Source organism: Falco cherrug, chromosome Z (genome assembly GCF_023634085.1).
Source record: "Falco cherrug isolate bFalChe1 chromosome Z, bFalChe1.pri, whole genome shotgun sequence".
NCBI lineage: Eukaryota > Metazoa > Chordata > Aves > Falconiformes > Falconidae > Falco > Falco cherrug.
This window is the reverse complement of record NC_073720.1, coordinates 43,350,983-43,373,991: the sequence shown is the minus strand read 5'-3', so window position 1 is coordinate 43,373,991 and position 23,009 is coordinate 43,350,983. Positions and strand designations below refer to the sequence as shown.

General features: G+C 39.6%; 1 protein-coding gene across 1 annotated transcript in view; it reads left to right on the top strand.

Annotated features, from left to right (window-relative positions):
* The window catches only part of FRMD3 (FERM domain containing 3), a 140,715-nt gene that overhangs the window by 41,148 nt on the left and 76,558 nt on the right, over positions 1-23,009 (top strand). The window lies entirely within an intron of this gene.

The window sequence follows — 23,009 nt, the reverse complement described above, 5'->3', positions numbered from 1 at the left end:
CAGAGGGTTTTTTCTGTCTTGTTCATCTTATTTCCTTAATGGAGCAGGCACTGAGAATTTTTTCCCCTTTCATTTCCTGTCACTTTAGGCTTTCACTCCATTCCCATGGTGACTGCAGTTTTTTGAAAACTGGCCCAGAGCACAGTAACCCATGATGGTATTTTCATCATATTCTGTCCTGCAGTATTGCCACTGGTACAGTGCTTATCACAGGGCTAAAAATCCTGATGCAGAGACAAACTGACTGGGGAAGAATGACATGTGTACCCAAGAGACAGGTCTTTTATGGGTATGTTAGGCAAACAAGTGAACCTGGTAATATGTAGTTCTCCCCTCTTGTTGTGTGGAATATTTGCATACAGGCCTTTTTATATATAGGAAAAGAAACTTACTTCAGATGTAGTAACGAAGATTTAAGCCGTGACTCAAGTCTTCCAGACTGTTTTGATGTTTAATGGTCTGAATATTTTAAACTGCTGGCTATTTGTGAGCGTAATTATTGTAGGTATTTTCAGAAGGCAATATTTTACATTACAAAAAGATGAAAAATAAACTGAGGTTATTGGCTAGTGTATATACTTGTTGTAGCTCTTATGTCTTAACCAGAACCAAAAGGAAGAGAGTGGCAAGAAACCTGGTAGTATATGTAGTTGTAGCACTACAAATAAATCAAAACTAACCAGTGTGTGAGCATGTGTACATCCATCTGTGCAAGTAATGGTTTATGGCTGGTAACTGATGTGTCTTCCTTTGAGACAGAGGTAGCTTTGTTAGTCTTGAGGCAGAAGCCTGCATTTTTGTAACAGGAGGCCCCAGGTGGCCATGATCCATGCTGTACTTGCTGCTGAATGGCCATGGAGTGCAGAACAGGTGACTGCTTGAAGTCGTGGGCAGAAGGCAATCTGCTGGGTTTTTTATTAATTATTTCTTTTAGCCATTTGTTTTGCACTGCAGAAGCATGTTTTTGATGTTCATTCTAGTCAGCTGCCCCTACCCAGATCTTAGTTTGGGGCCTTTATGCTGCTAACCAGCACAGTGTAGGGACAGAAGCTGTGGAGTTGCTCCTGGGTTGTGGTAGGGGGCTGAACCTTGTCCTGGGCCTGGGCTACGTTCCACTGGTCCCCAGGAGGAGAGGCTGAAGCACAGTAACATGTTGTCATACACTCCTTTAGGTCAAGCTTTATCACTTCTGTGCCCATTAAAGGATAAATGCGGGGTAGGAGGGGGAATGTTTAATCTTCTGCTTTCCCTCAGATTTTGTCATCTTGTTGCTTTCCCAGGTGTCAGAGCCCATTTTTTATTCAGCTTTAGGCAGATGCTGACCAAGAGGAAGCATCAGGATTTAGGCATCACCATGTGAGACACAAAAGCAGCCAGGATTAAAAGCAAAGAGGGGATTTGTTTAGGTAAATACGAAACCAAAATATAAATAGCGTGGTCCACAAGGTGTGATCACACATTTTGTCAGCACTTTTCAGTGCTAATAATCAGGTTTTTGGCTCTAATCCATTTCCAACTGACTTCAAATGCAGTTGGATTGAACACATTGAGAAATCATTCTAAACTTCCCATATGCTTGTAGTGTATTATGTAGAAAAGGTCAATTTTTGATTTGAAACTGATGATCACTGAAGAGCCCGTGGGATTCCCAAGCAGATTCTTCAGGAACAGATTCCTGTATTTTGTAGAGCCCACGTGAAGTGAGAAGCATCTCCTGTTGGCTTCAGCATTTACTCTTCAAGGTAACTTTCGAAATTCACGACCTAGTGTTGTGCACTGGATTGAATGCTAGGTTCCATTTAACTCTTCTCTGGGTGAGGGTGGAAAAGAAGAGATAAGCATTTAATCAGGAAGGGAGTATTTTTTGTAGCTCTAAAGAAAATTGATCCTTTCTCTGAGGAAGAAAATTGCCCTTTCTTTGGGAAGGTAAGTAACAGCCTTGCACTGAAAAGGTTCATCCCTGTGATGACTGAATGATTCAAGGGAAGGGTCACGATAAACTTCCTTTCTAGTACTCCCAGTAATGCATTTTGCTTTTTTGCGTTAATTTTCAATATGTATTCAATATGAAGTTTTAAAAAATTTAAAAATACCTATGATTGTTTGCTTGTATAGTTTAGCATCATATTCTTTAGACCTGATTTACAAAATTTTGATAGCTTCCCTTCAGTACTGATGTCATCTATAAAAATGGTCAGAACTGTCAGTACATATGAAAGGAACAAGAATTCCCAATCTGCTCTTGTAAATATATATTGTAATTAGATTTCCCTATATTTTTTTAAGTGCTGTCAAGTCATCAGTATTAATAACAATAGAATGAAATGTGGATGAAATGAAAATGTGTAAGGTGGCCATGCTGGCCATTACAAGTTTTATCTAGAACAACAGAGAAGAAAATCAGTTACAGTTCAGCAAACATGGGAGGAATGTGCCTGATGTTAGCAGCAGGCTCAACTCTCTTGCCTGTCCATAATGGTCACTTCTGCTATAAAAAGAGATCTTTTGAAGTAGAATATGTCCCAAGTAAAATTCTAGTATCCACTGTGTACTTGTGTGGTTTTTAATGTGATTGCTGATTTGTTTTAATTTTCCTGGCATCTTTTTCATATCAAGGTCTAGTTTTTGTTGGGTTTTGACATTTGGGGGTTTTTTTTCTGCTTGTTTTTTTAAAGGTATTTGGAAGTGCCAGGTCTTCTGTGAAAGAAATGGGGATCTGCTCTGGAGATAAGAGCAGGTCTGTAATTGTCATGAGCTGTGGAGCATATGTTGTTCCATGTTAGCTTTTTGTGCAATGACATGCAGAGGAGAATTGAGAAAGAAAAAGTGGTAAGTGGATCACTGAACTGTATGGAGCCACGGTGCAATTACTGTTAGAGGCAGCACACAGGAGGCATGACTACAGTACTGGGCAGGTGTTACTTTGAACTGGGAAAGCATTGAATTTCCCCATTTACTGCATAAATCATATTTGGGTTTTCCATTTGCTTCCTCTTTGTGTACCAGAGGAAAAGATGACTCTAAATGCTGAATTTGCTGTTAGATGATTCTAAATGCTGCATTTTCTGTTTCTCTTATTTTATTTAAATGACTTTATTTTTTGGCTTTAATCAACAATTGTTCAATACTCAGTGATATGTTAGTTAAATTTATTGAAGTGCTAACTACAAAAAGCTTCCCCCCGCCCCCTTTTTTTTTTTTAAATAAAGAAAATCAGTATCAAGTTCCTGTAGGCTGAGTTTTTTAGAATGTGCACTTTCTGATTTGAAGAGCCTTTGGTAGCATTAGGTGTGCTAAAACATAAAGGAGTAAGACTGGCACTTCCTGGAAGGAAAGATCAAAGAGCATAAGGGTTGTGCATTATAAAGATCAGTTGTGTTACTGTTTCCTAGGGAATTTCAAAGAAGATGTCAAGCCCTGCTGCTTTGAATTTAAGATTTACGCAACTTATTGGTCAGCTTACTTTTGAACTAATGAACATAAAAGCAGAACTAATTAATTAGCTTTTTCATCTCTAAAAAACTTTAGAATTAAACTTAATCATAATTAATGAAATTAATACACAGATGTCTTTGGTTTACATGAAAGGAGAGTGAAGAACTGAGGCTACAACTTTCTGTATCATTGCATAATTTACTGAATTCATTTGCCTTGAAGATGCCGTTCCTCTTGTTCTGCTGGTTCCAGTTCATACCTTTGCTGAACAATGCTCTGATGTAATTTCCCATGACTGCACCAATTGACACTGGGAGCAAAACTCCTTTTTCTGGATTCCCTTTGGGAGTACAATACACTTTCCAAAGGCTCCTGCTGCAAGTAGGTTGGAAGGATCCAGCAATCTCAAGTCAGTAGCTGTTTCATCCTTGGTAGTTTCCACATGTATCTTGGGATGCTATGAGTGCTGCACCTTCACACTCCTGCATTATAGCACTCCTCTTAGCCACTGGTGAAAAGCTGTGCGCATTTGCCCTATCTCTGCCTAAGTGGATGCCTCTGGGCTATTGCTGAATCTTGTGCCTGCTCATGTTTTTTCCGGTGTTCCCTGCCCTGCACAGAGGACATGCAAGTGGACAGAGTGATCTAGGCATCCAGGCCCACATCCTTCCCTCTGCCGAATGTGTGGCTGGCCCTCCTTATACTTTTTCCTGAGAACGTGTGATGCCATCTTGCAATGTGAACACATTGAAACCAGAAAAAATTTAAGTAGAGGGTAAAGAATATAGGTAAACATGTCAATGCAAAGGGGAATATAAGAAAGAGTGACTGTGGCTTGCTGATGTTACAGATACCTTTGAATGTGATTGAGACCAAGATGAGAACTTTAAGCACCGAACTCTTTATTCTATCTTAGGAGTTGTGTACAAGTTAGAGCTGCATAAACTAACATGACGAGGTCCTTTTCTGATGTGGGAGGAGGACGTTCCATTGTAGGCTGGGATACTAACCTGTGACTGCAAAACGCTGTGTGGTGCCTGCTTCTTTGTCTTTTTCCCTCCTGCTAGCTGTTAACTTATTCAGCCTCTATCAAATATGAAGTTAGTGGGGCATTTGACCCTTGCAGAAATAAGCTCTGAATTGTTTTAAAAGAAAAACTAGTAAGATTTGCAGAGTAGGGTTCGGGATGTGTAATAAATAACTTAAAAATACAGACTTTTGCAGGAGGGATCCCCTAAAATCAGCCTTTGAGATAGTATTTTAAGAATGCTATTTGAAAGTGTTTTGAACTATATAATTTGTTCAGTTAGAAGGGGTTAATAAACTTCTCAAAATTCTTCTCACACATGTTTTTGAAAGCAATGAAAAATTTGTCATGGTAGCTTGGAAGTCTGTGTTGCTAGCCCAGAAGCTGGCATTGCTGAAGTGTTAGCAGTACGGTGTTTTATGCTGATGCTGCTGATACTGTCACTGTTACGTGCTTTAGACATGGAACACCCTGAAGTGGGTTAGTGTTGAATGGCTGAAGGTTATCCTTGGTTTCATCATATCACTGGTAAAGCTGGTGTACCGGCCTCAATAAACTGTCAAGGCAAAGCCAGGTGTGCTGCTGTATGCATCCCATAGGGCCCTTGTAATCTTTCCCTCCTCCATTACCTGGGAAGTTTCTGCTTTCCTCTGCTTGGTACAACGGTGTCCTGGCAGAGAAGTCATCTGCCTGGCCTGGGCTGTAACCCAAATTACTGGCTGGGGGATACAAATGTTGTCCATATTTCATTTATGTGATCTTCATGATAACGTTAGACTGTGACTAATGGTCAGAATAAGAACTTGAATTTTCTGTGATCTTCTCCGAGAAGCCAGTATAGGCAAGAAAGTTTGCAGTCTGCCTTTTTTTTATTTGCTCTGTGCTTTGGGCAGGGGAGATTAGGGTTTTTCTTCACTTAGGGTGCATGTAGGGGAGAGCTAGAGTACTTCTAGTTATGTTGCTGAGGGGAGACATGCTCTGATATTCAGTGCTGCTGCTCTTGGGCACTTTATTCTCTTTATGAATAAGTAAATTTGCTCTTGAAAAGAAAACAAGTACATAACTTTATTACTTAGGTGTTTTCCATGAATGTACTAGGCAACCATGCGATGTTTTTGTAAGCAGACAAATTCCCTGGTCCATCCTTAATGCAGCTCCTTTCTGGAGGAGTTAGGTTATGTAACACCTATGTTATTTTGCACCACCAGGAGACAATCATAAGGCCCCTTATTAAGATGAAAAGTTAATAAGGATTTACCCTCTGCAGAGGGGATAGTTCATTGTTCAGACTAGTCTGGAGCAAGACTGTGTTCTTGACTGGCATTAAGTGGGTGGAATGGATGGGTGATTAGATCATCAAGCAGCATAATACAACTAAGCCCCCAGATGTTTTTGTTGCTGTATTTTAGGGTGTTCAGTGCTAGAAGAACATAACAGAGAAGGGTCTGGAAGATTCCTCACTATACCCAAATAGGCATCAAAATGTGAAGAAGTGGAATACAGCTTTTTTTTGCACATGAAGAATGAAATTGATAGCAAAGCAAACAGTAAAGCTGAAAACTGTCGAAACATAATTAATTAAGTCTAGGCAATTTGTCACTGGACGTTTTTATTACCAAGCATTAGAATTTATGAAACGGAAAAGATTATCAGGTATTTATCATAAATTATCAGAATAAAGGTTATTTATACAGTCGGCATAGCATTCAGACAGGAGATACTTTTCTGTATTGTCTTGCTGTTGCATTTGAAAGCAAGGTTGATATTCACAACAAAACAGTTTTTGGGCAGTGTAGTGTTTGGACCCATTAAGCTATTTCAATAAAATGTAGGTGTACTCATTCCTACATCACATATAATGCTGTAATGAATATACTCATTTTTGCATTTAAAATTTTAAATCAGTGATGCAGATGACCTTTAGATCTTTGCTTTTTCACAGTCTGGGCAGAAGGGTATTGCATTAGGAAAGATGAAACTTTGTCCTTGACATAGATTAATATCTCTGTTCAGGAGAAAAGCTGAGTTGAATCTAATTTATGTAGTCCTGGCAGAATGCTGTTGAAGGCTAATTGTATATTGATACTGTTTTGGTTGCACTAGTTAATTTACTGCATGCCATACAGTGTATTTGCTAGTCTTTTCCAGTACTGCTAATAGCAAGCATATAAAAATCATCCCCAAAATTGCAACATTGGCTCACAAGAAAAACAAACTGCATTTACACAATGCAGTTTGCCTCTTTTTTTTTCACTTCCTGGTGTTTTGAGGGGTTGGTGGGTTTTCCTTAGTTTGGGGTGCAGGTTTTCCTTGTTTTTTTTAAGTTCAACCAGAGATTCTTGTCCAGTTTTATGGCAGCTGGAGCTTTCAGTAACTCGAGTATCACAATGATTTTGATCCAATAACGGGAGTTGTCGTTGTCAGTCCCCTAGTAGCACCCTTAACACTGGGTGATGTGCAATAGGAGATGGATGTTGTGATAAGAGAAGAGTAGGATGGCTGCTACCTGATTGTGCAGTTGAGAGGCTGAGACCTCCTCCTGTTGTACCCCTTGTTTTGGAATATCATGATTTTCCTTTTGGTGATCAAAGAAAGAAACCAAAAAAAAGTATGTGAATTTTGAAGTTAATCTGTGAGCGTCTTTTTTCCTGTGCACAATGTAGTTATCTGGTAATATTTTCACAAGTAGAAGAATATGTTTTAGCTTTCTGGTAATTTCAAAGCTTTCCGGCACAGTCCATAGTTCAGAGCAGCAGATGAGGAAGAGTGAGTAAACTAGGAAATGTTCTAATTAAAACAGAGGAGAATCTGAAACAGCTACATGGGTTCTGAAGTGGGTGGAACTGCCACCCGCTGTAGGCAGGCTCTGTTTTCTGTGTCTGTTTTCTTCTCAGCTGAGCTTTTTTTTAGAGAACTTGACAAATATAAAGTTCAGCTCAAGCATTCGGTGTGTGGCTTTGAGGATTTCCCTTGTTTTTGCCAGGAGGGCGGAACCACACTTCCTTTTCCCCCAGTGCAGGGTAACATTACAAAGTTGTGCCACAGTGAGATGGAAACTGTGACTATCGCACAGGCAGGATTGATGGCAGGTGATTTTGGGGGTGGAGTGTGCAATTCTGTCCCAGGGTAAGCTGCCTGGCTGCCTTCTGTTTCACTAATCTGTCATGAACTTACTGGAAATGGGTGTTTCCAGTGCCAATACAAAAGGGTTATCCATACACCTTATTCTTTCTTTGGTGCCAGCTCTGCCATCAGCTACTGGAGGACAGGGCAGTAAGCGCCAGTGCAGGAAAATTGCTGGCTTTGGGAGCTTGAGTGCAACTCTATGTGTGTTGTTGCTTGAGGTCCGTGGCATGTGGGCAGTCTGCACGAGTCAGTGCAGAGGTGCTTTTGGGGATGGGGAGAGTGCCCAAAATGCACGGGGACAAGATCTGTGTTTGAGCAAGGGGCTGAAAACTCACTGGGCTTGGGAGAGCTGTTCTCACATCAGGTAATGGCTTTGCCGAACAATCAGAAGAAACTGCAAGCCTGTAATTCTCACCTAAAATGACATATACAGAAAATTAACTGCTTTCAGTATAAATTAGGAAGCTGAACTGACTATCATATGGGATTCCCCTAATGTTTGAATGCTTTGTTCTTCCTTTCATACTTTTTGGAGAAAGGATATCTAAACTTCACAGCTGTTCAAAATATCAGAAGCTGTTGGGATGGTGAAGCTTTACATCATTTTAAAGGTTGATGCTGAAAGCCAAAGTAGATATTTGAAATAGATTCCTGTGTATGTGTATTGTTTGGTTGGTCTGTAAAACATTTTGCCCAATATGGGGCTTCAAGTTGGCTGCTTATAGCTGTCTTAGGGACTCAATAAAATAAGGATGAGACTATATTGTACAACTTGGGGAAAAGTGGTGCATAAAACTTTGTAATATGTTCTGGTTTGTGAGAAAGTGGATATTATTAAATATGACAGCATATATATTTTTTAAAATAACAGTTTTTGAGTGCCGTCAAATAGATTATGGTCCTTCATTAAATCCTTTTGTTCAAAGGAGATTGTTGTAGATAGCTCTTTTTTTCAGTATATTTATTTTAGTAACAATGTTCATAGGGAATTATGGTGCTCCATGGTGCTATGCTGACAGTTTAACTGAAGCATTAGTTTAAGTTTTGTAAAGCTTGTAATGGCAGTAGAATAAACCAGGAACAGAATCTGCAGATTTTCAACCTTTTTTTTTTTTTTTTGTTAAAGCTCTAAATCAAGATTGACTGCCTCAGCTGCAGACACACTGTAGAAAAAAATGCAATTATTGAGCTTGACAAAAGATAAAGCTGGGTAGTATGAGACGTAAATTGGACAAAATTTTCCAAATTATACAGACAGCCAAATGATCTAATGGCCTTCTCTAAATTTAGTACTTTTTCTTGACATCTTTCTTATATATTTGTATATAAACTGTGCATGTGTGCCTATAGACACATATGCATCAAAATTATGGTGTGTGTATGTGTGAGATGTGTCAAAGATGCATTATAAGCTAGAAGAGGAAGTGCCTTTAATGAGCTGAATACATGATGATCATATTTTTTTATCTATTCACCATTGCTGTTATAGAATCTTAAATTAGTATTTCAAGATTAATATCTGCTGCTCTCCAAGATGGCTACGTATGAGTATGTACTACAGGGACTCAGTGGCGTCACTGTTTAAATAGGTAGTCATATGTAGAAATCAGTATTGGCATTTGGTTATTGAAAGACCTTTCCAACCACAGTGTGAAGCAGCGTCCTTCAGTAGTCATTTCTTTCTGACAGTTGTGCATTCAGTCAAATGCTCAGAGCTTGCAAGCTGTCATTAATTTACTTCTGGGTTTCTGTTTTCTGTTGAGAGAAAGTGGCAAAGACAACGCTTCTGAGCATACTAGCTGTTGGGTGTCTCAACGTGCTTTTCCTACCCACATGGTCTGAGGCTGGCTGCCCGCTATTGGGTGGCAAAGAGGGAGATGGGCTGGACTGGGAAGGGCTAGAGAAGACCAGGTGGTGGTGGGACGGGGGAGTACAAGAGCAGATGTCACTCTGCAATAAGCTTTAAATGCATTGGATGAAAGGGGATCTTCCACCTTACCTAGAAGAATACATCCTGATTTACTGGGTCTCACATGTCTTTGATAATGGTTACGCTTAACTCTGGTACTTTCTCAGCTGATGTGGGAGTCCCATGCTTTCCTTAAGGCTCTTTGGAGAGCACATGAAGATGGGTGGGTCTGGGTGACAGACAGAAGTGCACTTGGCGGTGAAGTCCTCCTCTCCATCTCTGCCTCCCTTCTACTTGCTGCTCATGCTTGTACTTAGGGCACATAGCTAGGGATGATTGCTGCATCCCACAGGAAGGGTGTAAGGGTGCTGATATGTCTGCTTGCTCTCTTGCCAGTTCCCATGCTGGCTTTTTTCTCACTTTATTTCCCAAAAGTTCTTTTGGCTTCACTGTGTCAGGCAGAAAGAAAAATCAAAAAAGTTGCCTTGTGCTGTAAGACAAAGTTACCTTTTCTTCTTTGGTGTCATTTGCTCATTTGTGCAACTTCTCCAGTTTGGAAAAAGAGGATCATTATAAAATAATTGCATCCTGAGGTTTTGCAGTCAGTTCTGGCACAGCAGGTATGAAGCTGTCAGAGCTTTGCTTGTTATCATCTGCATGTCAGCCTTGTGCTGGGTCTAGCTCTTTCTTAAGAGACTTTTTTTAAAGAGGATTCCCACCCCCCGTCCCCTCCCCCCCATAAGCCAGTAGCAGCCATAGATGATCTGGGTGAAGAGAAGAGAAAATGTAGCCTAAGTCTGCTGCCAAATTACAAAAGGTTTAGCACAGATCTTTCGACACTGAGAGGGGAGAAAAAGAAACCTTAGTTAACTTTCTATCTTGAGGTAATATTCAGACCTGTTCAGTGCCTTAGCAAGTTGCTCGGTTTTCATCCTGACATTTGCTGTGGTTCTGCTTTTACTCGAAATATGACAGGCATTAAAGAGAGCTTCTGATGCAACTGGTGACCTAGGAACCAGCTGCACAATATATTTATGAATGTAACGGTATGTTGTAATTTTTTATGGCTCCCCCCCCCCCCCCCCCCCCAACCACCTGTGAGAGAACAGGACTTTATGTACAAAAATTTGCTTTGGTCCTTAAATACCTGTAAACAAGGTACTTTTGTGTTTGTTGGTTGGGGTTTTTTTGTGTCATCTTGTCTTGTTGTCGTCCCCCCGCCCCTGACTGACTTCTCTGGAGAGACTTGCTTAGGACAGCTATGCATTGCTTAGTTGCACACAGAATGTAGTTTTCACTGTATGGTTTTCTTACCCACCACTACCTATAGTAAAATGGATACAGGTCATCCCATTCAGTATCTTCTTCTGGTCTTTACTTGTTTTAATGAGTTTTTTTGTTCAGTTGCAATAGGCAATGTGGATAGCTGAGGGAATGTGCTGATAACTGGTAGTCAACGTGCATAAACATCATCCACATAATGTGCAATAAACTGAGTGACTTTACAATACTTTTCTTAAATGCCAGCTATGTGGAACAGCCTAGTCTACTCCCAGTGTTTAAACACATATTCAGAAGTATTTTAATTTTTTTTCCCTTTTTTTCTTCACTTTCAGCAGGGAGCTGAAATGTTATAAATACCAAAAGCAGCAAATTGTGTCCTGAATAGTGTTTCTGTGTTTCTGTGAGGTCAGGGTTTGCATTGAGCAATTGCATTGTCATTTGGTATGTAATTCAGGGCTTTGCTTTCTGGTTACTGGGTGTAAGAAATAATTTGTGGTGTCCTAGGATTTATTCCAGGGATGGGGATCTTAAAAGAGATAGGAGAGCAAGTACTGTTGAGAAGAATCAAGTGTGATAAGTTCCCAACTTAGTCAAAAAGGATGCATTTTAACAGTGTGTAGATATGTACCATGACTCAGAGGTGTGGAAAACAGACCAATTACTGAAACAGTGAAAAGCTGGGACAGTTTGCCTTTTATCTCTGCTGAGCACGTGGGAGCAGGGAGCCTGGGCACAGAACAGGAAGGTGAAGATGAATGTGGCAGAGCAAGGGAGAAAAGTGGAGTCTAGTAAGGGAAAAACAGTTTATTTGGTAAGGGACCTGTAAATTATATTGCTATATTATCTTCTTTTTTGCAGCTGTGGTTAATGGAGCAAGACTGTACAACACACGGTCTGTATTTTTACCAACCATTATTTAAAATGTGTTGTGTCTCTTGTGGTGACATTTAAAAGAAATTCAGAAAGAATTTTTGGTTTAAGTCTGGATTATATTTAATTGTACTTAAAAGAGTAAAAAAAACCCAACAACTTAGTATAGTTGTAATTTTGTAAGGTGATTACAAATGCAAGGGGAGCTCCAGCTGTGCTATCAAGTGGAAGTTTTATTTTAGGTAGTGCTAATGAGACAATTGATGTGGCTTTCAAGGACTGAATGACCCCCAGAAAGTGAGAAAGAAAGAAAAAAATCAATCCAGTTTCTCATACTATCAAAAATTTGTGAACTGGAAACTTTTTTTTGGCATAGAGACAGAAGTTTATATGACACAAGAGAATGAGTTCCTGATGCCAATAGCTGGCTTTTATTAAATATTGTTGGGGTTATTGGTGTAGGGTAGGCTCTATGTCCAAGGAATGCTTCTGGAGGGTTTCTTTTTCTAGTGTTTTCAATATTCCATAAATTTGCTTTTCTGAAGATTGGATAGCTAATCTTAAAAATTTAATGTTTGTTTTCCTTCACAACAAGCATTTAACAGCAGGGATTATTGGGGGTGGGGTGGGTATTGATGAAAGGTTCTTTTCTGTGTAATTATTTCTAACAGGAAAATATATTTATGCATGTGTGTCCATAAATTACTAATTGAGTGGTTTGGAAATAGTTTTTCATGGTGAAATAATTCTTTCAGTTCACCCCAAAGAGAGTAAAGGAATAGAACACTTTGGCAAATGGGAAATGACCCAACATGGTCCCTCAAGTTAGAACATTTCTGCAGTCAAAACACCTGGGGAAAGTGAGAGAGCATAGTGCAGCATTAATAAAGACCAAATAGTTTTCTCAGAAAAGAGTGAGTTACCTTGGGCAGGTAAGGAACATGAGTATTTGAAAGAAAAAAATGTGTTTATGGATTCTAAATTAGTAATAGGTGGGAGAGCTTCTTGGCATCCTCACCCTCTTACAAGCTATAAAAACCTTTTCACATATCCTGAGCAGGTACTATGACAAATGTCCTGTGAGGTTTTAATGATACGATTATATGGTACAACTATCACACAGCTCAAGTGCATAGCATGTTGAGGATTCTGCAGTTAGCCAAAAGTTTTTTTCATCTAGGCCGTTATCACATCAGATTAGAGTGTGAGTTATACTTTCAGCTGGTTCACTGGGAGCTGTTGACTACATCGCTGTGGCTGTGGGTCTTGTCTGCCAGGAGACATTAACTGTGATTTGCAGCACTTGCAGTGATTCAGTGTGCTGCAGAATTGATATTGCCAGACTACTGGCTGCACAGCTGGGCTTGTGATTCTGGAGTAATCCACATAATGATGGATCAAATTCCTGTAGTATCTAGTCATATATTCTGTTTTTTATGTAAGGTCTTGGCCTCACACATCACTAATAGCCTTTCAAATGGGCATTAATTCAGCAGTCAGGAAATCTCCCCCTCTAGGGATTATGTTCCATGATCTTACTTTTCTTTCGATTTCCCTCCTGCCCAGTGCATGCACACCCCATGTTGTGCTTGCAGGCACTCATGCTGTATTTCCCTGTGAGAGGGGAGGAACATGGGCGTTAACCCCAAGCTGGGGGGCTGAGGGACATCATCTGAGCCACTACCAGTGTTTACAGTAGCTCCCCTGCTCTGCTCGTCTCTTCTTCCAACTCACCCTTCTCTGCTGTGGTCATACTTTCCCACTTGGTGCGGAAACAACAGTGTGGCTGTTCCTGCATGACCGTCACTGTGGTTGGGGTTCAGTACATTCAGCTGAGCCCTGAAATGCAGCTGTGAAGTGGCATTCTTGCCCCTTACCAGTTGGTTGGTTTTCTTCAAGCAGCTTAACTAAGCTGTGTGACACCATGCTGATTCTTCTGCGTGTGCTTGGGGAAGTGTCTTGTTTGGCTAGAAGTATTTTTTGTTGGTTTTCTTTTTTAGAATACTTATTTTTGTACAAAAATGGGCACACTGCTGTGTATCTGTTAGAAAAGGCATATTTAAAGAATGGTACTTGAAGGAGAACACAGAGGAGGCCTCATTTTCTGGGTCTGCTGAACCCACTGAGAAGATTCAGTATTGCATGGGGCCAAGGGAGGGTTGTTGACCATCACCTGTACTGGCGGACATTAGGTAATTTGGTCAAAATCCTGATTTGGCTTTTGGGTTGCTTTGTCGGTGAGGGCTGAGAACTCATACTTGAAATCTCTCATCTGCTTTGCTAGTGTGGTATGGTGATGTGTCTTAGCTGTATCTTCCAAGTTAGTTTTGATGTCAGGGATGCAAGAGAGAAAGCAGAGTTAGCTGTGCTGAACAATTCTGGATATTGAATAAAATGATAGATTTGTTGACAGAAGCACTCAGTTCCTTTTAAGAAATCAATAGTGCCTCAGATAGCATCATGAATGCTGCACTAATGGAAGCTGTTATGAGAAGTGAACAGTTAATGCTACAAGCCTTCTGTGAAGCTGTCACTTCAGGGACATAAAACCTAAATGGTCAAGTGTTGCCTGTGTGCAGAGGGACAAATAATGATGATGAGCCATGTAAATGAATATTGCATTTGTGGTTTCTTCAGTTGCCTTCCTGCCTGGCTGGTGGTGACTTATGAGAACGGCAGTATGTGAACTATAAATACATCTTTTTGTCATTTATAATTTACTCATAGGTCAGAGTAATTTCCTTGCAGAACAGCACTGAGGTTGAGAGCTGATTGTGTGAAAGCTGTTATCTGTGCTCACTCCTGCTGTCCAAGTTTTACTGTGTAGTAGAATACAATTTTCATTTACTTAATGATTTTGCTTTTATAGTTGTTTCCATTGCATGGGACTGGCATTACTAATTTTTCTATGGTGTAATTGTTCTTTTTCCCCTTCATCTTTTATTATTTGACCACTGTCATCCTACAATAACCTCTAATTCAAGAGAGGGCAAAAATGTGCTGTTTTGTGGACAAAACTGTCCATCTGCTGCAAATGAATAGTGCAAAACTAAAGTAACCTTGAATAACCCTCTTCATTTCCCAACCAAGGTAGCACACAAGAAGTATCGTCTTTCACAAATATGTTTCTGACCTCACTACAGCAGACATTTCTGGGTAAATTTTCAATGCTGTGTATATTTAGCCATGCAGTTTCATTTAAGATTAATAGAACTTCCACACCTGCATTCACCCATACAGCCTTGAAATTGGTTTGCACTTCTTTTCTTCTCAGCATAGCCATTCTTCCTCTTTCTTTGCTTTCTCCTTTATGTTTGAAGATATATTTGTTTATTTGTTGCCCAAATGAAACAACCACAGGTTTGTAGTTGTTTGGGTTTTGGGTTTGGTTTTTTTTATATTTAGTTCCATTAATGAGTATTTGGGCCAGTTCTGTTTAATATCTTTATCAATGATCTGGACAAGGGGATTGAGTGCACCCTCAGTAGGTTTGCAGATGGCACCAAACTGGGGGGGGTGTTGACCTGCTGGAGGGGCAGGCAGGCTCTGCAGAGGGATCTGGACAGGCTGCACCGATGGGCTGAGGCCAATTGTATGAGGTTCAACAGGGCTCAGTGCCGGGTCCTGCCCTTGGGTCACAGCAGCCCCACACGGCGCTACAGGCTGGGGCAGAGCGGCTGGAAAGGGCCTGGTGGGAAAGGGCCTGGGGGTGCTGGTCCACAGCCGGCTGAGCGTGAGCCAGCAGTGTGCCCAGGTGGCCAAGGCGGCCAGCAGCACCCTGGCTGGTACCAGACACAGTGTGGCCAGCAGGACCAGGGCAGCGATGGTCCCCCTGTCCTGGGCACTGGTGAGGCCGCACCTCGAACGCTGTGTTCAGGTTTGGGCCCCTCCCTGCAAGAGGGACACTGAGGTGCTGCAGAGTTTCTACTGATAATTGAGGGCTCGGAAGTTTGAGTTTCAAGGCTAATACCTTTGTAAAAGTTATGGTCTTGACCAGAGGAGTGCAGGCAGTTTGTGTCTCGGGCATGAAGTGTTCTTGTGGGCAAAGGTTATCAAAGGTTAACTGCTAAATTCCCTATGAAATAAAATGGGCATTAATTCTCTAATGCTTTCACTCATGTATTCACATCCTTTTCTTTTTTTAGTCTGAAAGTCTTTCCCATTTTAAATTGTTAAATAAGATGGTAATTCAAATCTGAAGTTTTACTTCTGTTACTTTTGAGTAAGTTGGTGTTGCATCACTGTGCATTTCTACAGCATACATGTCTGGGAAGCTCTGCTGAAATGATGTTGTGGAAGCCCGGTGACTAAGGGAAATGTATTCTGGTTGCTTGTCTTATTAGGCGGCTTATTAGGAAGAGATGCATCTTTCATGGGCTTTATTCAGAAAGTGAGTAGATAAATAAGAGCAAGTACAGTTCTTCTCTGAGTATGTTTTTGTATCATATAGTGTATATTTGCTTTGTGCATTACAGTGTTGGGTTGTTACTCTCCTCCCTAGAGGATTTTCCCGTACATCCCTTCATTCTTCCCATTTATTGAGCGTGCGTCTTATTAGTCAGCTCCTTGTGGATGGTGTTGGGGCTGGATTTCCAACAGTGTAGTAGGGTGCCACTTTTTCCCTTCAGTTAAATGAAGATAATGAAAACTTTGCTACTGAGAGCACATTCTTTAATCTATTTCTGCCTGATTGGATGAAAAAGATCTGGTAGGTAAACAGGTCAAAGCCGTTTACAAAAGCTAGTTTTGTAACGTTGTGTAGTGAAATAAGTGAATTTACACATAACAAAATGTATTAAGAGACAGATTAAAAAAATCCATCCTCCCCTACATTCTAGAATTAGATGTTGATACAAATTATGGTTAGGTAATTGCCTATATGGAATAAGGGATACAATTTACAAGAGGTAATTCATGCAAAAAAAATGTATGGAAGAGGACTCTTGTAATTAAGTAAATGCCAGCTGCTTTATTGCAGTGTCATTTTTTGTTCTTTCCATGAAAAATTATTAGCACTGCTTTTTTCTCCCCCTTTTTCCAGGTTTGTAAAAATACAGGTAATTTCTCATCATAAACAAACAAATAGTCTGCCATGAATACTTTGATTCTAAAATCAGTTCCAAGTTGGGTTTTTATAAGCAAAAGTTTTTTGTCTTTTTTTTTCATTTTGAAACTTGAACAACAACAACAAAGTAAATTGCAGCTGGCCCTTCTTACAATTGAGAAAATTTTCCAGTTAAATGCTGTATAATAGACCTCCAGTGTACTTCAAGTAGTTTAAAGTACCAGAGGGTGCTGATTATGAGTGGGAAGGAAATCCTTTTGAAGGGCTATAGCGTTTTAGTTGAGGAATGAAACAGACATGTTTTTAACTGTTCTTTGTATTTTGAAGGCGTTATGCAATATCCAGTTCTTGTGAAACATCTGCAGAAGGATGTTCTTATCACTGCTTACAAAGGTGGAGCAGAAAAGGCTAAGAGGTTGTCTGTATATCCGTCTTGGGAGCAGTTACTATCATTTGTAATCTCAGTGAATCCATAAATCCAAAGAGCCTTAAGAAATTTGCCCGGGATGTTGGAGGTTGTCAGGGTTAGGGCTGGCACAACATTGCTGGCTTGGAGCTGAGCCCATTCCACCTCACTGCCTTTGCTTGCTGCAGAATGAGGGTTCTGTTTTTGATGTTGCTATTTGTGCTCGACTTAAAAATTCATCTAGAAGATATGCTGAAATTCTGGCATGCCAGGTTGCTTTCCCTCTCGTTTTCCTCAGACCTCGTCCCCATTCAGTTCTGAAGGGTTGATAATAAATCAGTCCCATTCCTATAGTGTGTGCCCCAGTCTGGTGGTGATGCTTAGTGAACATTTTTGCTGTGACACTGGAAATAAATGCAGATGTGATGACAGCTGTCCCCAAACCAACATGAGCAGAGAATTGCTCCCATATGTCCTTTTACAGCCATACTTCTGTGTATGCAAGCAGGCCCTGATACTGAGCTATATAGAATATCTGTCAATGAAATGGAAGATGTATGCCTGTTGGGATTCAAGGTATTTCTCTCATGAAATGGCCTAGAAGAAATATGATCTTATTACTGGAGGAGGATGTTTGAAGAGAAGTCGGAAATATGAGAGGTGGCAGTTGAGGAGGCAGTTTAACTCTGTAAATCTTTGTTGCTTTTTATCGTTTTTGTCAAGTATTGTCAATAGAACTATTTCAGTTTTCAGTGAGTAAAGATGCTTTTTGAATTAGTTTTTGCCTTAGACGAACTTCATGGTTTTGTCCATTTTTCTGATGTGGTTAGGTTTCTTTCTATGGTGGTATTATTATTATTCTCAAATTCATATATTAATTTTTTTACATCCATAGAACTTCAAAATATGTTACAGAAAAGAAGAAAACAAGCATACAAGATCAGTCATTACTCTTGCCTTGCCCAAGAGCCTGGATGTTCTATGCATTTAAACAGAAATACTGGTTGAATTGTGGCTTTAATTTACTTTTTTTTTTTTTTTTTTTTTTTGAGTGGATTTAAGCTTAAGTAAGTACTTAAGTATGTGAGCAGCTTTGCATGGAGGGTCACTGTTGGGAACTGTTCGCACAAGTAAAGTCACTCATGGGATGAGGATTGAAATCCCTGGTACAAATAAACTCTGTGTTTATAACTCTGCACTCCTTCTTAGTAATGTCAGTGGCTTCCTGACAGAGATAAGCACAGCTGGCAGGACTTCAGTGGTTAGATAACAGAGCAGCAGCGTGGTGTTTAATCTGCTTGTGACTCTTGCTCTTCCTTGTGACGACATTAAGATTAATAGACACAGAACTCCACAGCAAAGCAGATGCAAATAGGGAAGACATTTCACTGAATGCAAGATCTTAAATTGCTACAAAAGGTTTTCCTCTCACTTTCAGAATTGTAAAAGTCACAGATGTTTACATCATCAGAGAGAGGTTAAATTGCCACAAGAAGATACGCTCGCCCTTGCTTTTTAACTTGCACAAAGAAACTAGGAATAAAAAAAGAAATCTCCACAAGCAAGCACGAGATTGGGATATTGTGTTAGACTGAAACTGTTTAAGAGCCATGGAGATCTTTGGATTCATTTCTATGTAAAAGAAGAGATACCAAGGAATTGGGTTACTCAGTCATAAATTTGCAGAGTTGCAGAAATGGAAGCCATAATACTAGTGTCTGGTAGTGAAAATGAAGCATCTCTGCAGTCTTTTACTTGGTTCCTAGAGTTAAGGAAGAAACTCAGGTTGTCCAGTGAATCCATCAATAGAGGACTCTGTATGATTATGTTTTCATGTTTTGTTGGGAGTGGAGAATGGCCCTTGCTTTGCTCGGTTCTTTTGAAACAGCTGCTAGTTTAATTTGATACATACTTGTTTCAATAGAAAAGAAAAATTTTGATCCAGCTTAAAAAGCAGAGTTTAACAGCTATTTGCTAGTTGACCTTCTGTCTTCAGGGATCCTGTCATTTACATGGTATTATATCCCTTGCATGCATGTTGGGGTTTGTTGTGGGATTTTAGTGGTATTAAGGTCAGGTATTCAAATGCAGCCTTAGGAAAAACATGTCCAGCCTGTCTGTGCCAATTTATCTAAGCAAATCGGAGAGTTCCTCAAATTATTTATAGGAATCAACAGAAACCTATTTTTGAGCGTCTGTGTGGAATGGCTACATTATAGTTCTTTGTTTAAGGCCGTTTTAAAAAGCACTTTTCATGGAGTACGGGTTACAAGAATCTGAAAGAAAATATATCTCAGCTGAGATAGCCAGATGTTGTATTTGAATTAATAGACTTAGAAAAAAGTGGGTTGTTTAACTTGGTATTCTTTTGTTGAGAACAGTGTATTTGATTACAGTCCAAGACATTTTGGTTCTCTTGCTTACACACTTTTGAGACTCTTGTTTCTGCCTGGATTGGTCTTCTCTACTTGGGAATAGTTGATGAGTTCTGGGTGAACTGTGGTATATATAATCAAACGTTTCAGCTGTGAAGCTTTTAAAAGACTTGATCTTCACTCAGATTCCTGTGGTCTGTTGCTGACATTTTCAGTAGTGGTTCAAATAATGCTTTGTTTATGATGTCATTTTTTCATGTTCTGACAAACATGCTGAAATGTAGCATAAAAATATTATTCTAAACTGCTGAAAAGTACTTTATTGGTATAGCAGGGTTTGAGGTTTGTTTTTATTTGGTTGTTTGGGTTTGGGGTTTTTTTGTTTTTTGTTTTTTTATTTGAAGGATCATTTAATTGGAAAACTATATGGCAACTGTCTGAAATTTCAGGCAATGCTTTTTATTCATTATTCTGTGGCCCAAATCCATTCCTGTGCTCTGTTGTGGATGACTGGCAGTTCCTAATTTAATTTATTCATATTCTTTCGCAAATGAGAATAAACTTTGGATTTAACATATTCTTTTGTAATGTAATAAATGTATCAAAGAATACAGGAGATGAGAAGGATCATCAGATTCTAAAGCTCAGGAGAATTTGGAATTTTATTAGAGAAATGTAGAAAATGTTTATGGATGCTGTTTGCAGAAAACAAAATGAACAGCCATTGCCTATCTTTGCCCCACTGTCTGTGATGAATTCAGACTTGAGGTGCTCTGTGCCACATCAAGTATGTTCCCCTGTGTACACGTGATCTGAATTTTTTCAAATTTCAGGTATTTAAAAAGTCTAATAGTGGAACATTTACAACATGAGTATTTTTTATGAGAACAGTCATTACATTATGTATGTGCCCATTTAGCCACTTTTATACATCTTGAACCATTTTTAATATCTGTTAATGAATCACATGGAACTTGAAGCCTGACTAAGTAGCACGATTAACTGAAGTGTGTATTAACCAAGGGTGAAGTTATTAACTAGTCCCTTTTATTTATCTGTGGAGGGCTTAAGGATTCCTAGAGCATGAATTTAGCTTGGAGGCTTTTGTTCATTTGCTCTTTTTTGTTTGATTCATTTGCATCATCTATCTTTCAAGCAAGAAAAGTAGGGCATCAATTCATTTTAGAAAGGGAGTGTTGTAACTGGATTGAAAAACACTGTACATGGCCTAGCCTTTTATCACATTGCTTAAGAACTCAAAAAACTTATGTGATTATTTAGATGGGTGAAGCAAAGTGCTTTTTAAATGAATGGGTTAGAATGTGAACCTATAGAAGCTAATGGATTACTGACTGCTCTCCAGGTAACACCCTCTAATGTTGTCAGATGAAAATACGACTAGTCTAATTTCCTCATTTCCAGTGTTTTAAAAATGGATTTCTTTTGTACAGGGTTGTCAGTAAAATCTATTTTGATGCATTTGACTGTACCTGAGTCATCTAATAGCTGTTATTCCCCACTTCTATTTAGTTCATTGTAGATTCATCTTAAAACTGTGCAACTTGAATTTCACATCTGTGTTCAGATTTTTCCTACTGCCTTTGTATTGAAATGTCGCTGTGCTAATTTTCTCAATATTTTGATAGTCTTGCTTATCACATAGTCACAAAAGTTTGCAGACACTTCTAAGATTTTAAGCTAGAAAATACTCCATTGAGGTATGACTGTATAAGTGTAAACCTTTTTTTGTTGGTCATGAAGAAAGTGGCAGTTTTCTTTTTGTACTTTTCAATCTTTGATACTGGCTTTGCCTTTTGAGGAAGATTTTCCCTGTGCAGTCACTCGCACACCCGTACTTGTGACTGGGTACAGTATAAAAAAATGTCAGTGTATATGTTAAGCGTTCTTAACAGCAAACAAGTCTGTTCTTAAATGTCCGGAGGCTGGAAAGAAAAATTACAGAAAGAAACTTGTTGCAGCTGTATTTTAGGGGAGAAGGTAGCAGTGTAGGGCACAAAGCATGAGGCTGAGTGAGCATGTACAGAAAACAGAGAAATTTGGTTAACATACTTTGACACTGGCCATTTAAAAATAGGAAAACAAAGTACTGAAATACCATGTGCCATCAAGGCAGGGGTATCCTCCAGGCAAGCAGCAGCATATGGAAGAGTAAGGGACACATAGTGAGGGGTAAATACATAGGAGATAGGAGGTGGAGGAAAGAAACAGTAGTTGAAGTAGATGGCTTACAGAAGGGGAAGAGAAGCAGAGACCCCACATCTAAGAAAAAGAATTAGCAATTCCTTTGTAGCTGGAAATGAATCTGGGAGGAGAGAAGGTCCGTGTGGCAGGGAAGGGGCTGGCCACAGGAGCCCTGGTGCCCTGGAAGGGCCATGCAGCTCTCTGTCAATGCCTTCACCAAGCGTGCTTCATCTGTATGCTCGGTGATGGGAGCAAAAGGATGATAACTGTATCCATATCAGAATTCTTTATTGATTGTAAAGAAAAAAACAGAGCAGTGGTTCACAGATTGTGTTCTTTTCTAACGCTCCAGTCTTGAAGCGTGTCTCATTTTTCCTGTGGGAAGCAGTAGGTTTCACTGGACAGTGGTGGTCCCAAGGCCATTGCTTCCTCTGCCCTTTAGAGTGTGACCTTGGATAGGTTACAGTGCTGTTTTTGCCTCAGCTGCTTCTCTATGAAATGTAGGTGATAACTATGTTTAATTTTGTAAAGTACCTTGAGAAATGCAGGAGCTACCTATTCATTTTTGCTTAGCTATATGGTTTAAATTCCCTGTTAGCTTCTTGAAGAAAGGTTGAATAAGGCATAGAATTAAAGTTTTCAGGGAATCATTTGGAGGAACAATTAGGTAATTTTTTTATATAATTTGATTGCTTACCCTGTGTAGATTCTATTTTTAGACATTAAAGAGCTAAGTTCAAGTTGTTTCATGTCAGCAAAGGGTAGAGTCTTGCAAACTCGCTACCCGGTGCACAGCAGAGATGTCTTAGTGCAGGACCAGGGTAGACAGATCAAGGGAGAGAGATGTAGAGACCTGAAACTATGATGTAGTGAAACACCTTTGTCTGCTTAGAGTGGAGTGTTTTAGGAGAACAGCTTTAGCCCGGTGTTTATACTCATCACAGTTCAGAAAAAAAAACCAACAACCCAACAGATTTGAAATTTATTGAACAAATCTTAATTTCATGTAGGTTCTCTTTATCAGGCAGTAGATTAAGGAGAAATGAAACACAGGATAGAGACTGAAGAAAGCAGAAATAATGAATAAGTTTTTTAACTAACCACTGTGTATACACTAAGTTTCCTTAAGTCTATAGTTACCCAGTGACAATGCAAAGATGAAGACATCTCTTTTAGTGATTTGGGCATTTATTCCCTGTACTGTAGTGCTGTCTGGGAATTAAGGATCAGGTCTGTCTGGCTGTGGGCATTACGGAAAAATCTTGGAAGGTACTCACTGCCAAAACTGCTTGCAAACTTGGGCTATGTGA